This window comes from Protopterus annectens, chromosome 9.part0 (assembly GCF_019279795.1).
Source record: "Protopterus annectens isolate FY-2018-M chromosome 9.part0, PAN1.0, whole genome shotgun sequence".
Classification (NCBI taxonomy): domain Eukaryota; kingdom Metazoa; phylum Chordata; order Ceratodontiformes; family Protopteridae; genus Protopterus; species Protopterus annectens.
In genome coordinates, this window is record NC_056743.1 from 1,513,293,720 (window position 1) to 1,513,309,498 (window position 15,779).

The window sequence follows — 15,779 nt, forward strand, 5'->3', positions numbered from 1 at the left end:
ATATATATATATATATACATATGTAGATATATGTATACATGTACATACATATATACACAGCTCAACAATTTTCTGTAGAATGCCCCTGTCCCTGTCCACCCTATAGTGCTCCACTATCTCCAGCTCATGTAGCCCTTGGTAGGTTACCCTGGGTCTGTACACTCTTCTCCTTCTCCTCACTGTGGGTTGGTCGTCAGCATTCACATCCTCACCACCCTCAGCCTCTTGCACATATTGATGTATGAGAGCAACAGCAGCCCCTAACATTTTGTTAGTTTTGTCAGGTATAATTTCCCTGGCTGTGTACACCAGTGGTATAGAGTTTGTGGGAAAAACAGACTGGAAGGTGTTTTCATAGTTTATAGTACTGTGCTAGGCTGTTCCATGTGTAATTGGCTGATTCTGATACATTTCACCTGCCAGCTATGCTAGTTCCCCTTGATTGCCTTACTACTGCTGTTTTCCCTTCCCATTGCCTTCCTGTTTAAGCTGCAAGGCACAGTGTGTATACTCAGTGCTCAGATGTGAACAGAGCTGCTATTTCCTGTTTGTATTTGTTTAAAACCCAGTGTGCGGTGCACACACCTGTTTAGGCAATGTAAAAACTGCTAGGCAGCCTCAGACACACACCCTTCCTTAGCTGTGCTTACCCATTGGTCTATCCACTGCTCCAATGGTATTTTCAAAATGTCTAGCACCAATGATAGCCTATTGAAGACTGCAAGGTATTTGCCTTTTTCCTTATTTAGATGGCTTGCTTATTTTTGCAGTCTTTTTCAAAGTGCCAAGAGTCTCTCATTTGGGTGAGAGATCTCCTACACAGATTGAGGTTCCAGGAAACATACAAAAGGGTCACTATCTGAAATGTCAAGACCCACATTTTTGAGTCCTTTAATGCTGAGACTGAAGGGCAAAAAAACAGATTTGCATACACTAAGTCTAAGATGGCCATTTCTTAGAATTTTCCAATTTATTTGAGGTAAAGTGATCTTGGTGTTACTATGTATATATAAGTCAGGGGGATGTGGGGGGATACCCCCGTATCTGTGGCTGCAGAGGGGTTTGCTCTCTGCAAAAAAATAAGTTTAAAGGAAAAGAGTGATGTTTGGTATTTACTCTACTGCTGTTTTTCAGTGTCTTTTTGGCATGTTGGCACTCTGCATTACTAGTGCTGGCAGTTCAATAGAGAGCCTATACAAAAGTCTCATTTAACTCCTTCTCACAGAATTGTTTTCCGGGTATGTCTCCAAGATACCAAAGTTCAAAGAACTTTTCTTTCACAGGAAAAAGTAAATATGTACCTAGCTGTATTCCTGAGTTTTCTCTTTTAGACTTCTGAGATTCTAGGTCTCATGGCATCAGTGATTATCATGATTCCTCTGGTTTGTGAAAAGATTGATATTTTTTTTGGTGGGGAGATTAATTTTTCAGGATCCAGGTCTCCATTTTCCCTTCCAGCTCCAACACAGTCTGTAATAACAGATGCCACAGTCTTTGCTTGGGGAGCTGCATCTATAGTGATAAGGGATCTTTGGAACACAACAGACAGATGCATACAGATTATTTATTTATTTATTTGACATTTGCTAACTGGGTTGGTGCAACTGACCTCTAACCCATTTTCAGTGGAGACCCAAGGAGAAAAGCTCCAAATACTTATACAATTATATAAAAAATAAAATAAGCTAAGTAAAATAAACAAAGAGACAAAAAGTAAACAATGACAAGATATAACAGATTACAAATCTGAGAAACCCAAAACAAATTATAAACATAAATAGGTTACATACAATAGACTAACAAATGAGAAGTAATTTTACACATGCTCATAATACATAAGGAAATGGAGGTAAAGCTGTTTAAGCCTTAACATCATGAAAACCGTTTGCAGGTAGAAGTAGTAGAGCAAGAAATTAGTAGAAGAAGGAAGAGGTATGGGTTTGTGTGGGGTCATGACAGCGGCATATCCATAATTTAGCTAGAATTTTTTTTGTTCTTTTTTGAAACTATTCGAGTGTGTAATGCTTCTTATGTTGAGTGGGAGTTTGGTCCAATTATGAGATACTGAATATTTGTATAACAGTTTACCAACAGTTTTATTGGGTTTGTATATTTGTAAAAGGACTTGGTCTGTGCTGTGGAGTGGGCGCATACGGGTATAGTATGACACAAGATTGGGCAGGGAGGGGCTGGTTGAGGGTTTGTTGAGTAAGATGTAAGTTATGTGGAGTTGCGAAAGTTGAAGTTGATTGGGGAGTTTAAGCCACTGTAGGTTCTTTGTGCCATGCAATGGTGAGAGGTGTGTGGTAGGTTTGCAGCAAATTTTGTGATTTTATTGTATGCCAGTTCTAGCTTAGTAATTAAGGAAGATTAAAGGTTTGTAAGTACTACAGCAGCATAGAGAAGGCTTGGAAGTAGATATGCTTGAGCTGAGGAGAGTCTAGAGACTAGAGTTAGGAATGTTTTGCTAATATAGAGGAGACACAGTTTTTTTTTAATGGACTGTTGGACATGGAGCTCAAATTTTAATTGATCATCTATTATCATTCCAAGTAGCTTTGTGTAGGATTCTACATTAATGATGATTTTATTTAAGGATGAGACAGTAAAGGTGGGTTTGAGATGTGAAAGCGATTTGGGGAGAAAGAGTAAAAGTTTAGTCTTTTTAGGATTGACTATAAGCTGATTTTTGGTGACCCATCTTTCTACCGAGAAAAAAGTGTTTTGAGTAAGAGTGTGAAGTTGAGAGATACTTTCAGAAGAGGAGATGAGTGTAGAATCATCAACATACTGAAGGAGAGTGGAGTGATAGCAAAAGGTATAGAGGTCATCAGTGAAGATGTTAAACAGAAGGGGTCCCAGGATGAAGCCCTGGGGAACACCTGTATGGATGGGTAGAAAGAGGGAGTAGGAGGAATGCCATCTGACAGACTGCAGTCTGTTTGAGATACAGCTGGTGAACCATTCAAGAGTGGAAGCTGAGAGATTAAGGTTGGCTAATTTGGTTAAGAGTTTAGAATGGGATACCGTGTTGAAGGCTTTTGAGAGATCTAAGAATAGATGCAAGACAAGTTTGTTATTATCACGGGTTTCAGTATTGTATGAGTGAAAGACAAAAGGGCTGTAGTAGTACTATGGTTTGGATGGAAACCATGTTGGGTAGGTATCACAAGGTTTTCTTGGATAAGAAATTTGAGAAGCTGAGTGTGTATACATTTTTCTAGGATTTTTGAGAGTAAGGAGAGAACAGCTATGGGTCTAAAGTTAGAAGGATCAGTGGAGTTGCCTCCTTTGTGTAGGGGTATTGCATAGAAAGATTTCCAGATATCAGGAACAGTGGCTTCATGAATTGATCTATAGATACGTATGGAAACTGGATAGGCTATAGGGTCAGTTGCAAGTTTGAGAAAGGGGGGTAGATTATCAGCAGAAGGAGAACATGGTTTTAGTTTTTGGAGGAGAGATTTTTTATAAGTGGTGGGGATAGGTTTAAGAGAGAAGAGGGCTTGGTTAGAAGATGTTTGGGGAGGGATGGTAGAGTTGGAGTTCTGGTCAGTGATGATCAGTTTATAGATCATATCAATGAAGTGATGGTTGAGGAAGGAGGCAATGTCCTGTGCTGATTTTTTTTGGGATTAGAGTGATGGCTAGTATGGGCCTTATAGTAAAATGTTTTCTTATCAATGTAGCTTTGTTTTTTTTTTGTATGATTTCTAAGTTCTTCAAAATATGATAGTGAGTAGGGAATTTGGATTTTTAACCATGTTTTCCAAGCAGAATCTCTCTGATGCATAAGGGAATGAGTGTCCTTTATAAGCCAGAGGCATTATTTGATTGTATCCTGCTTTTCCAAAGGGGAGCTAGTGTGTTGATAATGTCTAGGAAAATGTGATTGAATTTTAGCATGGTGTAATTAAGGGAAAGACAATGCAGGCCGGACCAATTTATTGATGAGAGTTTTTCATTAAATGTTGTGGAGTTGAAGCTAGAGAGTTTATGGTAGTCTTTATAAACATGAGGTCTGTATAGCTGTTGAGAGTGTCTTAGGGTATAGATGGTTAGGTGGTCTCTTAAAGTATCAGGAAATGTACTAGGTTTGTGATACAGGTGTGGGTCAGTAGTCAGTATCCAGTCAAGGATAGTGCTGGAGTTGGAATGTTTATTGACAAGTGTTGGGGTTGTGATGAGCTGGGTAAGTCCAAAGAGATTAATTATTTGGACAGGAGAGTTTGCCCTTAGTGTTTTCCAGTCAATATTTATATCACCCAGTATGACAGTCTCATAGGGTATGTTTTGTGAGATCCAGGACAGTAGGTTTTCAAGAATAGGGATGTTTTTGCCTGGTGGGATATAGATAGAAGCAATAGTGAACTTTTTGTGGGTGTTTATGTGGAAGTTTAGTAATAGTAGTTCAGCAGGGTGAGAATCAGGTGGATGGGGGGATTGGGGAGAGGTTCAGTTGTTCAGAGTTGAGTATGCATATATGGCCTCCTTTTCTGAGATTCTATCCTGGCGGTACATATTGTAACTTGGGGGTAAAATTTCATTGTTTGAGATATGGGGTTTTAGCCAGATTTAAGGCAAGGTTAATATACGTGGCATATAATGGGGAATCCATGTGTGAAGTTCAGTGTTTTTTAGCAGATTTTGTGTTTATAGATATAAGGGATAAGGTTTTAGGGGAAGATTAGGACATAGTTAAGGAGGGAGCTGAGGAGATGGGATGGAGGTGAATGATTTTGTTTGAATGGAAGTGGGTAGTGATGTGCAGTGACCTGGATTAGGTTGTATGTCACCAGCAAGAAGGAGAATTCTAGCAAGTAAGGTGAGCTTGGGAGTGTAGGAGCTATAAATGTGATGTTTTAGTTTGATTCTAGGAGTGGGTAAGACAAGACTTTGGTTTTGAAGAGATGAGTGTAAGAGATTATATATATAGAGAAATAGAGCATGACAGGATGATGTTGTGGTTGCATGCTTGGGAGAGAGAGTTGGTGACAGCTTTAGATAAGATAGGTTGGTGTCATAAGAGGTTAAAGAGGAAAGGAGAAGTGGTATAGGGAGTGTTCGTATGTTGAGAAGTTTGGTTTGGAAGGTAGTGAGTGGGGGAGGATGGACTTCTATGAAACAGGAGGGGTTAGAAAAGAAAGGAGAAGTGTCGGAGAGGTAAGATTTGGGTGAAGCAGGAAGTATGAGTGTAGTAATAGAGAACAGGTGTGGTGGAGGATTGGTTGAAAAAAGGTAACACTAGAGAGAGGGGAGTAAGAGGGATGTAAGATGAGATGCATTGGAGGAGGGCTTGGTTGAATTAGTGGGTAGAGAGTGATTTAAAATAGGTAGATGATTGGTTGATTGGGGTGGAGGTCAGGTGGTCATGGTATATCTTTAAGGTGTTTGGGGTGGGTGAGAATGGGGGTAGGCTAGAGGAGTGGAGTGAGCCTGAGCATAGTGAGGGCTCATGAAGTGGGCAGAGCCGAGGTGGAGGTATGTAAAATAATAAACAAAAAACAATCAGCTAACTTACTTTTTGTATTTAGTGTCTTAAAAGAGAAAAGAAAAGCTTTTAGCTTGCTTGGGAACTGACTGTAAAAATAGAGATTATGGGCTTAAGTAGCATAATCTTTAGTTAGGAATATAATAGATATTACCAGCAAAATTATAATTGGATTACATGGAAATAGGCACTAGAGCATAAAACTGTACTGTATAGCTTATAGAATGGAAGGATGTATTTCTATGAATGGTGATAAAAAGCAGAGAGGAAAGAATACAATATAGACTAATTCTAGGGAGCAAATTCTATTATGAACTACCTTATTATATAGGCAGGGGCCTAGGCACTCAGCTGCTGACCAAAAGCGATGTGCTCTCCAGGGAATAGAAATTAACAAAATAAGTAACTGACAACATTTACTTTGTGTTTTGCTGATGTCAGTAGTTTAAGGTAAGGTCCTGTAGCATAGGTTTCAATGGATAACACCAATGGAGACTGTGAAATAAAAATAAAAAAATCCCAACACAAACGTGGTTTCACCGATTTAATAGCATAAAATGGAAACTGTATTTTGCATGGAGTCTATCAAGTTTTCCAAAAAGTAGTACTTAGTATTAAGGAAGATTTTCACCTGTAAAATAGACAAAAGGAAAGCATGAAGAATGGTAAGAAGAGAATAGTAGCAAACTAGAACAGTACTCTAAGGTTATATTACGCTAGAATAAAACTGTACCTTCAGTCTATTTTGGTATAACAGGGCAAAACAATCCAAATGTAAGGAAGCATTACCACACGCTACATTGAATATCAGTAGAAGGCATTTTCAATAATATACTCAACAAAAATATCAAATACAAAGATTATTAATCATTTTTAGTCTGGAAAGTATCTTTCGTTTGGAAATAATCTTTAGTTTACAAAGCTACAGTCTGGTCTAATAGCCTAAATGCAGATCATGTTTTAAAGACACGCTAAGTATGGTAGTACAGATTGCAGACCAAAAGGAATATTTTTGCAGTTTTAAAAAAAAAAACTACATACAGCTACAATATGTACTAATGGCCTAAATGCAGTTTGCATTTACACTAGAAATGCTAAATAAGACAGTATGGGTATCAAACCAACAAAGTTATTACTGCATTGTAATTAAATGACTAGGTATAGCTACAGTATGTTTGCTTTTAGCAAGAAACACCAAATCAGGCAGTATAGGTAGTGAGAACAAAGTTATGTTCTCATTAACAAAAAAACCCACTAATTACAGCAGGATGTACCATAGCCTGGATGCAGTTCATGTTTTACAGGAAAAGCTAAATAAGGCAATATGAAAGGCAAACCAACAAGGACATTTTACAGTTCCAGAGCAAAATGAATAATTACAACTACATCGAGCAAACCATGGTAAAGCAGGTCCACAAATACCTTCACTTAACAATATTCAGTTAAAATAAAATAAATGGACTTACTGAAGAGACACAGCATGCTAAGGTAGCAGATACCAAAGGCACCTTTCAAAATGGTGCTCAGGTACAGGGCCTATTTCTAAGCTCATATCAAACATAAGAGGGGGGGGGAGGAAAGCTTAAGTAAATGCAAATGAAAGAGGCGTGGAGAAGAACCAAGGTGGAGGTAAGCAAAGTAGTTACAAAGAAAACAAATAGAAAATTAATCAAAATTAAAAAAAAATCAAGAAAATCACAATACATACCAATAACAAGACGAACAACTTACCAAAACACAAAACACTAGTGCAAACAAATATAAAATAAAAATACATCTCATTCACATCAGTGGGGAAAAAGAATGTGATTACTAAATCTTCAAAAGCCAAAAAATGTACACTAACAAATAAAGCAATCATCCCTGTAAATAAAGCATTAAAGTCACACAACTAACCAGTTAATCTAAAACACTAATTTAAGTATTTATTTAATATTTGTTAAGGAGGTAAATGAGCTGATCCAACATTTTCTGTCATGAGTGAGCCATTCAGGCAAGGACAGTAAGGATGTATAACAGTATAACAAATACACTACAAAACCAGTAAATTATAACGTACAATGTGTTAGGTGACAGAAAGCAATATTTTGTAAAATACAATACAAAGTGACACAGTTTCTATTTTATTTATTTATTTGCATTTGTTTATTCGGAAAGTCTGACTGGGCCATGAGACATGACTTTTCAGTGGAGATTTAAGGAGAAAGGCTCTGTCATATAGACAAGTTGTTTCAACAATGAATATGTGTGATGCAAATACAAATGTGGCAGAATATAATCTGAGTGCAAATTACAATGAATACAGTACATTATACAGAAGAGTAGGGGGAAAACACAAGTTAAAATAACATGGAGCAAATACCTTACATACAACTAGTGTAGTAATGTGTACAGAAAAATCACTGAAGCTTGTTTAACATGTAAAACTGTTGCATTAATGTATATCTATGAAAAAAATGCTAAGAATATTTACAAGAAATTATAGAGCTCATAGAGACACCACGGGGTTAGTGATGTAGATAACAAGGGGTTAACTAAAGAATGATGTAGATGCTGGGGGAATTTAGACTTTTCAGCCTGGTGAGGTGGATCACAGACAGAGCCAGGAGTTCAGTAGATAAGACTTCAGCTTGGCTTTGAAGTGTGGGGAGCTTGATGGTTGTTTGGTGGACAGAGGTATGGCATTCCAACATTCGGATATAAATGTGAAGTAAAGGAAATCCTCATTACTACTCTGTGATTTTTTTCAGATTGCAAGGAATTTATTTTTGGAATGTTCGAATCTAGTGGCGCATATGATTTGATAAATGACTTTATTGCTGGATCCTTGTCAGGGTAATTAATGTATCCTGCCCCAAGGGCATATAGTGGGGTTGTCTGTTGTGGCGCCATCTTTATCACTCCTGTATTTGCCCTGGCAGTTGCATGTCCCAGGCCCCAGAGGATTTGTTCTATTCTCTCTACCTCCTATCCTGCACTAAGGGACCTGCCTGGTCATTAAGGACCCCTTTCTTTTGTTATCAGCCATCCCAACATCTGGCCAAAGAAACCTGCCACCCTAGTATGGTTTCCCAGTTACCAAAGAGAATAAGAAACTCTCTACCTCCTATCCTGCACTAAGGGACATGCCTGGTCATTAAGGACCCCTTTCTTTTGTTATCAGACATCCCAACGTCTGGCCAAAGAAACCTGCCACCCTAGTATGGTTTCCCAGTTAGCAAAGGGAATAAGAAACTCTCTACCACCTATCCTGCACTAAGGAACCTGCCTGGTCATTAAGGACCCCTTTCTTTTGTTATCAGACATCCCAACATCTGGCCAAAGAAACCTGCCACCCTATTACGGTTTCCCAGTTACCAAAGGGAATAAGAAACTCTCTACCTCCTATCCTGCACTAAGGGACCTGCCTGGTCATTAAGGACCCCTTTCTTTTGTTATCAGCCATCCCAACATCTGGCCAAAGAAACCTGCCACCCTAGTACAATTTCCCAGTTATCAAAGGGAATAAGAAACTCTTTACCTCCTATCCTGCATGAGGGGACATGCCTGGTCATTAAGGACACCTTTCTTTTGTTATCAGCCATCCCAACATCTGGCCAAAGAAACCTGCAACCCTAGTATGGTTTCCCAGTTACCAAAGGGAATAAGAATGTATGTTATACCCTAGACCTAACTGTTAAGCTGAATTAATTGTTTGTAATTTACCTAGAATTGAATACATTTAAGCTACTGAGCCAGGAAGCCAGCAGACATACTCCCTCTCTACCCTGAAGCAACTGATTATTTCCCTCCTTTGAATACACTATCTGAACCATCTCTACCATCTATCTTCATTACAGATACCTCTTGCTGTACCTTACTCTCTGCCCATTAGGGGATACCCTAATCTAGCCTTGGGTTACTCTCTTACCCCACCTTCCCATATTTGATCACATTATATTTTCTCTATTTCATCCTTGACCTCTTTCTAATCTTCTTGCTGTATCACACTGCTCTTACTTTTATTCTTTTCCCTCCATCTAATTACATTGTATTCTTATTTTCCACTCTGCTATCCTTTACCTCCTCACAGTTGCATTATCACACTCCACTTACCTGTAACTACTCAGAGTCGATCAGGAAACTGCTGCTCACAGATTTGCTCTGCAGAATCTTCCTTTACCTGCTCTAACCCACTCCGTTTGCCCTGCGGGCTCACTCCACTCTCCCACCCTACCCCCAAATCACACCCACCCCCGGTGCTCCTACATTTATACTTCTGAGACCACACCCCTCGATAGCTATCCAGTAGCTTTCAACAACTTATTGTAAATCACATATCTACAAACCCACTCCCATACTAGGAATACTTTTACTACCCCTGGAATACTACATCACACTAGACTATCTCACTACCAGCCTCTACACTTCTGACTGTATTCTTTGGTTTTACCTACAATGACCTTAACCCACAAACCAATACTTATAAATCTGTTTCTCTTACTTGCAGAGCTATCCATTCTATCTACACCATATATCCTTACCTTTTATGAAAACCTACATTATACCGGTTCCCATCATCCCTTAAAACAAACATTACTTTTAAATCAACTAAACTTCCAAAGCCATTCAAACATAACATCTACCTCAACCTATCTCTCACCTAAATATCATAGGGTCGCCCATATTACTTTCCTTCAATTTAGGAAATCACAATATATTTTCTGTAAACTACTGAAGCTTACATATACTCATCAACAACATCCTTTCCTCTATGGTGACATTCATCCCAACCCAGGACCAAACAGCAGCACCCCTATAAACCCCCACCTACCTCATCCCTCTACCCCATTCACTCCCAACAGAACCCCTAATTTTATGCTTATAGCACATCTCAACATAGGGAGCTTAAATAATAAAGTTAGCCAACTATATGCTCTACTAGACATACACTCATTTGATATTCTTTAACTGAAACCTGGCTCAAACTAGTGATAAAGGACAATGAAATTATCCCACCTGGTTATAGTATACTAAGAATAGACCGAACAACCAAAAAGGGTGGTGGGGTAGCAATTCTGTATAAATCTCAATTACAGGTTATTTCACTAAATGTACAACCACCTTTAGATAGCAATGTTGAAATCCTTATTTCCAAGCTACAGGTTAATGCCAGCAAATCTATATACATAATATGCTCCTACCTACCTCCAGGCAATAACATCAGCTTCCTAGAAAATATCCTCTGCTGGCTTTCTACATCCCTCTCACAAGAAACCATTGTAATTGGTGATTTTAATATAGACTAGAACATCTACACCTCACACAAACCCACAGCCCACATAAACCTCTATGTTTTTTCCCAAGCAATCACCACCCCCACCAGAATCCATAAACCCAGTAGCAAAGAGAGTAGCAAAGAGAGTATCTTAGACTGGATCTTAGTAAATAGTCATCTCCTCTCTTATAAAGCTGGTACCCTTCCTGATGATATCAGTGACCATTCACTTACTTATATTCTCAAAAGAAAAACCTTTATTCCCAACCAAGCTACCTTTAAAACTACCCAGAACAAAAATAATTTTAATCCAGCAAGCTTCCAAACACAGCTTCAAGCTTGTGACTGGTCATCCTTAAAACAACTCCCACTTGAAGAAGCAGTATCCTACTTTAATTCCAAATTCTTACAAATCTTAGAATTCCATGCCCCTTCTCGCTCTATAAGAACAAGAAATAAAGCAGCTCCATGGCTCACTAAAGAGACTAGGCAACAAATCTTACAAAGAAATAAAATCTGGTCTAATTGGAGAAACACTAAAAACCCAACTGATCATCAAAACTTTAAACAACTGAGAAATGCCACCAAAAAAATCAATACTACTTGATAAAAAAAACTATTACTTTAAATTCCAACAAAAGCACCAACAACAACCACAAACCTTTTGGTCAGGCATAAATAGACTATTACACCCTGGCCACTCCAGGACACCAACCCCATTGGGTCTTTCCCTTAACACTCCCAACTAGATTGCTGATGTTTTCAATACCCTTTTCATGAAACTGTCCAGTCTCTAGCAAACTCCTTATACCTCCGGTTAGCTCAACCCCGCCATTCTTCCTAGCTAGCATACCTACTACCTTTCATTTAAAACCAATTCCTACATCCCTCATCTACACCCTACTTCACAAGCTTAAACCATGTACTTCCTCAGCTGATCTCCTACCAGCTGAATACCTTCAAACTGCAGCAAAAGTTCTTGCCTGTCCAATCTCTATCCTAATTAATAGAACCATTACTGAAGGTTCCATCCCATCTCTCTGGAAAATCTCTCACATAATTCCACTTCACAAGGATGGTAACTGAACTGAACTCTCTAACTTTTGTCCTATAGCCCTACTTTCTCCTTTAGCCAAAATCATGGAAAAATGCATCCATCAACAACTTCTGGATCACCTTCTCCAAAATAACCTACTAGCAGACTGTCAGCATGGTTTTAGACCTTTCCATAGTACTACTACTGCTCTCCTATCCTTCTCTGATTGCATTAACAAACATCGTAATAATACCATGCTCTCCTCTGCACTCTTTATTGACTTATCTAAAGCTTTTGACATGGTTAACCATCAACTACTTCTGAACATACTAAAATCACTTTCACTCAACACACAGACATTAAAATGGTTCAATTCTTACTTACATAATAGACAGCAAGCTGTCCTTTGGGACAATAACCTATCCACACATCTCCCTATTACCCTTGGTGTCCCTCAAGGCTCTATCCTGGGACCTCTCCTCTTCTCCATTTTCATCAATGATCTTAGTATAAATCTTCCTCTAGCTACCTGCATACAATATGCAGATGACTCCACATTAATTTGTAATGCCTCTTCTTCATCAGAACTCCAATCCATCACCCAAACAGTATTTAACCAAGTTGAAAACTGGTTCCTACAACGTTGCCTTCTCCTAAATGCCAAAAAAACAAAATTATTGCTATTTACTCCAACTCTAAAATCCTCCCCAATAAATTTCTCCATTACATCTAATGATGGTACTGTCATAACTCCTGACCCAACTATCAAACTCTTATGTGTAATAATTGACCCCAACCTTAACTTTGACTGACATATCAACTCTACTATTAAATCACTAAACAGAAAACTTGGTTCTCTGTATAGGATAAAACCTTTCCTTAACCCTGAAGCCAGAACTACCATTGTCCAAAACCCATCTGATTTCTACCCTCTTCTATGCCTCCCCCATTTATACTAATCTTTCCAAAAGCAACCTTATTAAGCTGGCAACCTCCTATAACAACATTTCCTGATTTGCTACAGGCTCTCCATTTAGAACTCACCATTGCCTGAATCTCAAACAGTTGGGATGGCTAGAACTGCAAAAACAGCTGATATTTCAACAACTCACCATCACCCATAAGATTCTGTACCATCCTAGTAATACTCCTACTCTCTGTAGCCTTATCTCCCCCTATGTAAATCTCACTACCCTTTGCTCAGCAAATAAATCTCTGGTTACCATCCAGAAATCCCACAACAAAGCAGGTGATTGTCTTTTCTCTAATTCTGTGGGGAGGATTTGGAATAGGCTTCCCAGCAAACTTGTATCATTATCATCATTACCGCTCTTCAAAATCCAACTAAAAATTCTACTAAAGACACAATGGCTATGCCCATGTACTAACCCAGACTAACACTCATCCAGTACATTGTTACTGTTTACCTCTCTTCCATTACACTTAAAGTAGGATTAGTAATCCTCCCCTTTTTTGTATATAGAGTAACAATCTTTTTACTTTGGCAGTATTATTTGTTTAGGTGTATATATGCAAACTTTTGTATTATCTTAGAGATATACTTTATTAATCAACTGTAATACTTTTATTTCAATCCTTACTTCTTTCCTAACCTACCTTATGATGAATGTCTAACCCTTTACCATGTAAATAGTACTGTATTGTTTTTGTTAAACTCTGTAGTCAATTGCTTTAAATTTAGCCTTTTGATGTACATCTCCATCAACAATGTATTTCAAATAATTTTTAGTTTTGCTGTACTGTTTTATTAGCTTAATTTTGAAGTTTATCTCTCCAGGCCTCTACTGAAAATGGACATGTATCCAGTTGGACTAGCCCGGTCAACAAATGTAAAATAAAATAAAATAAATAAAAATAAAAAATGAAGGATGTTATGGGTGACTTTTAGTTAGGCATAGGGAAGAAGCTGGGAATTCCATCCAGTTTAAAGTTTCTACAGGTATGCAGTGGTGTATTTTACTGGGAGGATTAGCAGCATATTTGGCAATTTTGTTATAGCATTGTTTTAATTAATTTATTTAGTTGGGTGGCATGGATGTTAATGAAGACTGGAATGTTATAGAGAAGACATGAAAGGAACAAGGTCATTATGGATTTCTGTGCTTGTTTCATTAGATAGCGAGATGTATTGTAATGGAAGCCCAGACTGGGCTGTTTTTTTAACTGTTGTAACTGTTTTTTGAATATGAGTGCCAAAATTGAGGCTCTTGTCCATACTTACACCTAGTAGCTTGGTTTTAAAGACAGTTTCAAGTAAGATATTATGTGAGAAATAAATGCAAAAGTTTCTTTGAGAGACTAGGGGGTGAAGAGCATTAATATGTCTTTTTGGGGGGTGTACAATAGATCTGACTGATCTAGCCATGTCACAATGGAGATATATGAATACTGTGCGATGTTCTGTCACTCAGACAAGTTAAGGGCAGAAAATATGAGTCATCTGCATATTTAATGAACACGGCTTGGCCTGGGGATGCAGTAAGTCTATTTATAAACAGGTTGAACAACCAGGTTCTAAGGATGGGCTCTTGCAATACTGTAATTATCATTAGAAAATAAGAGAAGAAAGATGATTGCTATTTGATGCATTGTATCCTGCAAGATAGATAGCTGGTAAGCCCATTTGATGAGGTGATGGACAGGTCAGGGCGGGTGAGGGTATTTATTAGTACTGGATGGACTACTATGTCAAATGCCTTAGAGAGGCTGAGGAATATAGAAGAGACCAGTGTTCCTTGTTTTTTATTTTGGATGATTGTAATTAGTAAGAACAGTAGGGCTGTAGTCATACTGTGATTTAGATGAAAGCTGGGCTGAGTGGACGAGAGCAAGCTATTATTTTATAGGTATTGGAGCAGATGTGAATGAATGCCTCTTTCTAAGACTTTAGACCTTGGTGGGAGAACAACTATCAGTTGGTTGTTTGATAATTCAATGAGTTTTCTATCTTTACATAGAGCAATAATACATTTTTTCTATAAATTTGGACTGCAGGATTTAAAAATAGACCAGTTGATGGCTGGCGCTTCAGTGACAAGCTTAGGCTATTCAGCAGGAAGATTGTTATCACCTGGGGCAGTAGGTTTCAATTTACATAGGAACTTTTGTACATATTTTGTTCGGACATACTATAAAGAGAAAACTGGAGAAATTCCTGGCTTGGGGATATTTATTTATTTATTTTACATTTGTTGACTGGGCTAGTCCAACTGGATACATGTCCATTTTCAGTAGAGGCCTAGGGAGAAAAGATCCACATTTACAATATTATTTACAGTAAGAGACGTTTTACAAAAAATTGAGGTACATTACAGTTTTTTACCATACATTGGATTTTTGCTTACAAATTTAGTACATATCAGATATCTGATGTAATTGTTTGAGGTAAGGAATGTTTTTATTGATGCAACTACATTAATGACATAGGAGTTGAATCTGGACACTATATTGTGGTTTGCATCATTGGCTAGGGGGCTTGGATGACTGGTTTCTTTGGTTTTAGGAGTTTGTTGATAGGTGACCAGAAGGATTTGGGTTGCCAAATCTTTGGAATTAATTGAAATATTTTTTTACCCCTATAGGCATGATGTTTTAGAGAGGTTATATAGTTCTTTTTATTCTTAGTAAGTGGTGAGTGTTTTGTCAGAGCAGCACTGTTTCTACATCATATCCTTTTTGTCTTATGCAGTGCTTTTTTGTGCCTGAGTTGGGATTGACCCTTTTTTCCTAATGGGAGCATGGCTGTTAAGGATGTTCAGAAGGTGGTTTCTGAATGTTTCATTTGCTTGGTCTAATGATACTGCTTTTTGTGGGAGACAATTAGAATTTTGAGTGAGGTTATGAAGGAGTTAAGGTTAAAGTTTTTTGGGTTTCTTACTGAGTTGAAGCAGGCTGGTTTGATTTTTTTCCAGTGGCAATTGGCAAGTATTGTCTGAAGGTCAATAAGCAAGTCTGGTAGGGTGACAATTTCAGCA